Source organism: Labeo rohita, chromosome 17, assembly GCF_022985175.1.
Source record: "Labeo rohita strain BAU-BD-2019 chromosome 17, IGBB_LRoh.1.0, whole genome shotgun sequence".
NCBI lineage: Eukaryota > Metazoa > Chordata > Actinopteri > Cypriniformes > Cyprinidae > Labeo > Labeo rohita.
The window spans coordinates 14,391,801-14,398,059 of NC_066885.1; the positions used below are offsets into that span (position 1 = coordinate 14,391,801).

The window sequence follows — 6,259 nt, forward strand, 5'->3', positions numbered from 1 at the left end:
AGATTTTACTTTTAAAAGTAACTTTCCCCAAAACTAGTCATGATGAAAGTATGAAAAATATTCATCTTATTTTCTAAATGACTGTTATTGGGCCTCATTCATGAAACTTGTGTAAATACTAGTACAATTATATTTTGCATATAAAAGAGACCTTCCTGAAAACTTTTCTCTGGATTCACAAATGGTTTGTAAACATCAGATTGGAAAGCTGAACATGTGTATGTTAATAAATCAAGCGTAAATAGGGCACGCGTACATGCTCATTCACTTTCAGCATAATCCCCGCCTATGAATTACAACCCCGTAAATTACGTGTCCAGGGTGCAGTGGAATAATCTAGACTTCCGTCTCACGGTTTTGCTTCAGTACATTGTATAAATGCAAAAAAAAAGCTTAATTAGCCATATGCCTAACAATAAATGTCCAATTAACATGTCCACCAAAGCGTTTTTAGACAGCGGAAAAAATTCTAGGCACTCTTACAAAAACGGTTGTGAGAATGTGTTTTTTTTCCAGCTGAGACTTTTTAAGTTGCTATGATCCATGACAGTAATGTATTACTAGTATCATTTTGAAGAATATTGCTGAATATAAAAATTAAGCAACAGTATCTACTACTCCATTGTTGTTTGGTCGCTATACAAAAAGGATGGTTGGTCAGTGTAGTATTTGTCCCGCCCCTCCTTCATCGATTGGCAATGACGAGCACTGCATTTTACCAAAAGTTGTGCAGTTACAAAAAAAAGGGGGCAAACGAACTATGAAATATTATGGTAGTGCATCATAATTCAGTGTCAGTGTTTTATACACCATTTCCACATGGTGAAGGGCAGGTGTACTTTTTTATTTATTTATTAATTTTTTTTTGTACCTGCGAAAATTTTAAAAAAGCAAACATTTTCATGAATTCAAAAGATTACGTCAGGACGGTTTTACTAACGTGTTACACAATTTGTTCTGCTTGTGTGTTAATGAATGAGGCCCATTGATTTGATTTTACTGCGAACAAATCACATATTAATAATTTCACTACGGCGTCCCGTGTTCGAATCCCAGTTTTTATTTATTTATTCTTTAAACTCACATTTGAATCCAAAAGTCTCTGCCCTACATTTTTCTTTTTTTAGCAATCAGTTTCAGATATACAGTATGTCACAATACAGAAGAAAATATCTGTGGCTACTTTAGTTTCATTGTGACATTAAAGCTAAGTAGTCCAAAACAGTTATTTTCTGCAAAGAAACTAACCATACACTGTCTCAGTCTCGGGCCAGTCTGGTGATTAAAATGGTTTCCCTCCCATTTCCGAGACCTGATACTGTTACCATAGAAACACAGGGTTTTTAGAGCGGCAGAAGTGTGCGGAGAGGAACAGAGGTACCATTCTGGAAGGAGTGGGAGGAGTCAGCAGCTTGAGAAGTTGTTTCTTGGTGGTTGCTCTTCCCCAGGGAAGGAAGCAGCTTTGTGATAATCATCTTGTCAACTTGGCATTGCAGTGAGCAGCGAGACCTCTCGGGCTGGGAATTTGTGAACACACACACACACACACACACACACACACACCCACACACACACATATTCTATATATAGAACTATACATAAAACCATGTTTTTATCTTCTCATCAGTTAAGAATGTTGTATTTCCTTCTCGTTTTGCATGTGTGTGTTCTGCCTGTAGAACTGTGTGTCATCCGCTGTGTACCCGATCCTCCTGTGCTGAGAGTAGTTTCTACTTCCTCTACTTTGTAAGGCTTCATCCTAGTATCACACACCAAATCAGGTTTGTTAGACTGATATCCATCTTCAAACCAAATTGAGACTGCTGACTTATCTTTGGAAGCCCATTGCCTTTTCAACACACTAGCATTTGGGGGCCTTTCCTCTCTCCGTGACTGTTTCCGTTTTTATAGACTTGCTTGTTTTGCAATTATTTCTGTAATTGTATTCAATTTTGTGGATCCCAATTTAGTTATGGTCTGAGTGAGTTTGGGTTTTGTATTTGATTCTGTCTGACCTCGGGGGCGGCGCTGCTCGTTCTTAGCCCCCTCGGGGCTCTTGTGTTATCAGGTTCAGATCTCAGATATGCACCCTGGGTTATACTCCTCTGAAAGATAGATAGCACACGCTTCGAGAGAACTCAGGAAGTTGTGCTGGGAAAAGAGACAAAATAATCCACACATTATCAGCTTGAGTTTCCAAAAGATGGACTGCCAAAATGCTTATGTCACTAACAATTTCTGCCCTTCCATCTGATACATTCAGCCCGTTTGGAGGCAGTCGACGTGTCTCTGTTAGTCATTATGTTCATCAGCGCTTCAGAGACACAGCCAGGTTTAATTTATTGAAGGATAATCCAAAACTGAGACATGAGATCTTTCTGGCTCTGCACCAAACCTTGAATGCTTTGCTCTGTAGTGTCTAGAAGATATCTTCCAATATGGCATCCTAGACCTTTGACTAAACCCTTTATATTGTTGTTTTGTCTGAGAACCATTGTTCCTTTGTGATTAGAAAAATCTGTTTTCTAACAGTACTTTTCAAAGCTGAATTGCATTCTGCCATTTATTTTAAATGCTATCTTGTCTGTGATGATACATGTCATAGATCAAATGTCTTATGAGGCAGCATAACTTTTCTGCCTACTGTTCTGAACAACCTTTGCATTGTGAGCTCGCCAGAAATGCCTAAAATGCAGTCTGGGTAGGCAGCTCGACTGGTGAGACATACTCTCGCAGTGGAGGCTTTCTGGAGCCCTTGTGTCTGTAGACAGAGTTGGGGTGAGGCCTGTTACAGTAAGGGTGAATTTAAATATAGACGTTTCCACACAGATAAATATAGCCCCCCACCGTACAGTAGGCTAACACACAGTGAGAAAATGGACCGCTGGAGACTTGTGTTTCTCTTACAGAAACATTATTCCTCAGCAGGGCCCACAACCATTTTCCTCCTAAATATAAATCAGCTACCATTTTGCCAGTCGTGTAAGACAAATTCATCAATGTTAGCAGCACATTTAAATGTCAGACGTCTTAGTTCATTGAGTTTGTGCTTCACTGTCTATGAATATGATTTAAAATATGCCATTAAGTCACAATACTTTGCTGCTTTTTTTTTTAAATTTCCAGAGAGTGCTGTTTATGTTTGTATTTTGTGTGATACTTTGTTTTTGAGGATTGATATTTATCATCACTTTACTGATGTGAAATGATTTTGATTTCAAATAGTCACGTCACATAGTATAAAAACTGAATTTGAACAATATTTTGAGGAGGCATTGCCAGTATTATAAAATGCCAGTGTCAGTATTACAAAATATGACATTAAAAAGTGTAGAAATTGTTAGTTTTTCTGAAAGTAACATTAACCAATAGCAACAGGTAGAGTTACAACGCGAGTCCGCGTCTCTCTCGCCTCCCCTGAGCCCACTGAGGTTTAACAGACTCCCTAATGCGTGCGGTGACTTTGGTGGGGTGTAATTGAGATCAAATGGGGAAAAGTCATGTGAGAGGAGGCAGTGCCTCCATTGCGATATGATTGGATATGACTGGTTATGTTCGGCTGTGATTGGTTCATACAATAAATCCCGCCTCTTGTGTTTGTGCACGTTTGTGAATCACTCTGAATGAACAATATAATGGTGTGATTGGGAAGACTGATTTAAAAAAGTAAACAACTTACATACATAGATATAACCACTTACATGTTATGTCAAAATAAGACTTGAAATGGCATGAAAACATGATCTGTGTGAGTTTTTAGTGAGTAATCAGCTTGGTAAAATTTAAAGTAAGTGAGCTTTGACGACTTATGATCTGAAAAATGAAAAAAAAAAAAAGAATGTGTGTGTATATATATATATATATATATATATATATATATAAGAATAGTTGAACATAAGTTAACAAAACATTGTTTAAATTGTTACTGGAATAAATGCTTAAAACCACTAACTTGATGAGATTCATACTTTGCTTTAATAAATAAAATATTGATTACATTGTTAATGTAAAAATACATTATATTAATAATTATTCCCCTTTTCTGATAGTGTAAGTAATGTTTAACCACACACCACTGATATATAAAATAAATAAATAAATTTATATATATATATATATATATATATATATATATATATATATATATATATATATATATATATATATATATATATATATATATATATATATATATATATATATAGCAGGGTTTTTTTTTTTTTTTTTTTTTTTTTTTAAGTAGTGGTTTACTGAACAAGTTGCTCTTTCTTTAAATACATTTAGTTAGAATTAAAATTTTGTTATAAAAATCTAATTCAGCTTATGCTTTAAACTATAGGGAGCACTTTGACATTCTAAGGATATAATTAACAACTTAACCCAAAATGAAAATTACTTTCCATTTATTTTTAAATATAATCAACACTTAACTTTAAAAAAAATAAATTGTGTGCAAACATGTAAATTGCACATAATGCAGTTGTTTTTTTTTTTTTAATTAACTTCTATTTTAACAAATAGAAATTTGATCATTTATATTCAGTTACACAGTGGCCGTCCTAACATGTTTCATAAGATTAATTTAAACATACATTAAACCATTTAAGACTAACAGGTAAAGTTAATATAATGAGTATTTAGTGTAATATTTCACGTAATGCTCTTCTCTAGACTTCATTTCTCTAGACAACTAACAAGCTGTGGACACTGAAGACTTGCCTGAGGTAAATGAAATGCTACGTGACATTTTATTTCCACACTGTTGTGTTGACGTCTTTCCGCGGTTGAAACACTGAGCGATTACATGAGGCATGAGATGTTCATTCATGTTGATTTCGTGTTAAAACTAGTAGTACAGAGGAAGGAATGATTGCGTTCACTTGCGTGCCGCGCTGCCATTTGGAAGGACCCCATTTACACTGCACAAGTCTGCGGGGCATTACGGCTCTGACACGGCCACAAGCTGATCACGGCCACTCTAATCAATGCTTGTGTTTATACCAGCACGTTTCTGAAGCTTCACAGAAGCTCCTCCAAGGCGTTTATACAGCGATCTGTCATGCCACATCAACAAACTGACAGACTCTCAAAACGCCATTTATTGTTAGAATTTCCTGGGGGAAGTAAAAATGCTGTACTTGTTCGGTACACATGTACCGAACCGGAAATACCTGTACCGAAACGTTTCAGTTGGAATATGTGTACCGTTACACCCCTAATATATAATATAGTAGCACGTAGCAGTAGTAGTAGTTTTCATTTTTGAAATACAAGCATGTTGCTGTTCAACAGACTCTTTCTTCAATACTTGAATATAAAAAAAAGCATATTTCATATGTGCTGATGTTGTAGTAAAATGTAGTAAATTGTGTCCTACATATATTAAATGGCTGTAAAAACAGGGAGGATTAGAGTGAGCTGTGTTTCACAGCATATCTGATCTTTGAAGTTAAAACGGGAGATGGAAAGGCTTTGAAGTGTATGTCGGGTTTAAGAGCAGGAGTTTGATGAGTCAGGCTTGAAGTCCTCATAAATCACATGTAAACACTCCTGTGCTTTTTCCCCTTTCCTTTCTTCCCCTTTGTAGGTCAGGGTACAGACGTGCTGTTACCCTTTCCTGTGATAAATGCTTTGAAGACATAGTGCTTGAAATCATGAGACTCGTATATGTACATGCATGTATGTACACACCGCAGTCATACTCAGGAACTGACCTTTTGTTCATTGACTCCAAATACTCCATTACTCATACTCTTTCTTGCTGTCCAAGAAGACCAGGATCAACCCTTCCTCTCCCTTTCTAATCGTCTTCTCTCTCCCCCCAGTTGGTTACAAAAACAGAGCTCACATGTCTGACAGTGGGTGAGTGTCTGACAGCAGTTCAGTATCTCTCATTGAGTTACTGTACTCTGGGTAGACTCACCATTGTCTTTCTCTTATTATTGGCGCTGTGATCCTATGATCTGATCTCTGTTGCTGCCACTGATTCCTCTGCGCATCTCAGAGCATCTGTTTGCAACTACTCTTTTGTCCTTGGATACCAAATAGCAAATTCACTTGTTTTAAAGGGATATTTCACCCAAAAAAAAAAAATCAAAATCAAATTCTGTCATTTACAGCAATACCTTGCTACCTTTCTGGGCCTTGAATATGTCTGTTGCATTGCTGTCTATGCAGGGTCAAAAAGCTCTCGGATTTCATCACAAATATCTTAATTTTTGTTGCGAAGATGAATGTTTGGAACTTTTGGGTAAACTAT

General features: G+C 36.5%; 1 protein-coding gene across 1 annotated transcript in view; it reads left to right on the plus strand.

The window, feature by feature from the left end:
• The window catches only part of ttc27 (tetratricopeptide repeat domain 27), a 111,005-nt gene that overhangs the window by 59,830 nt on the left and 44,916 nt on the right, over positions 1-6,259 (plus strand). The window lies entirely within an intron of this gene.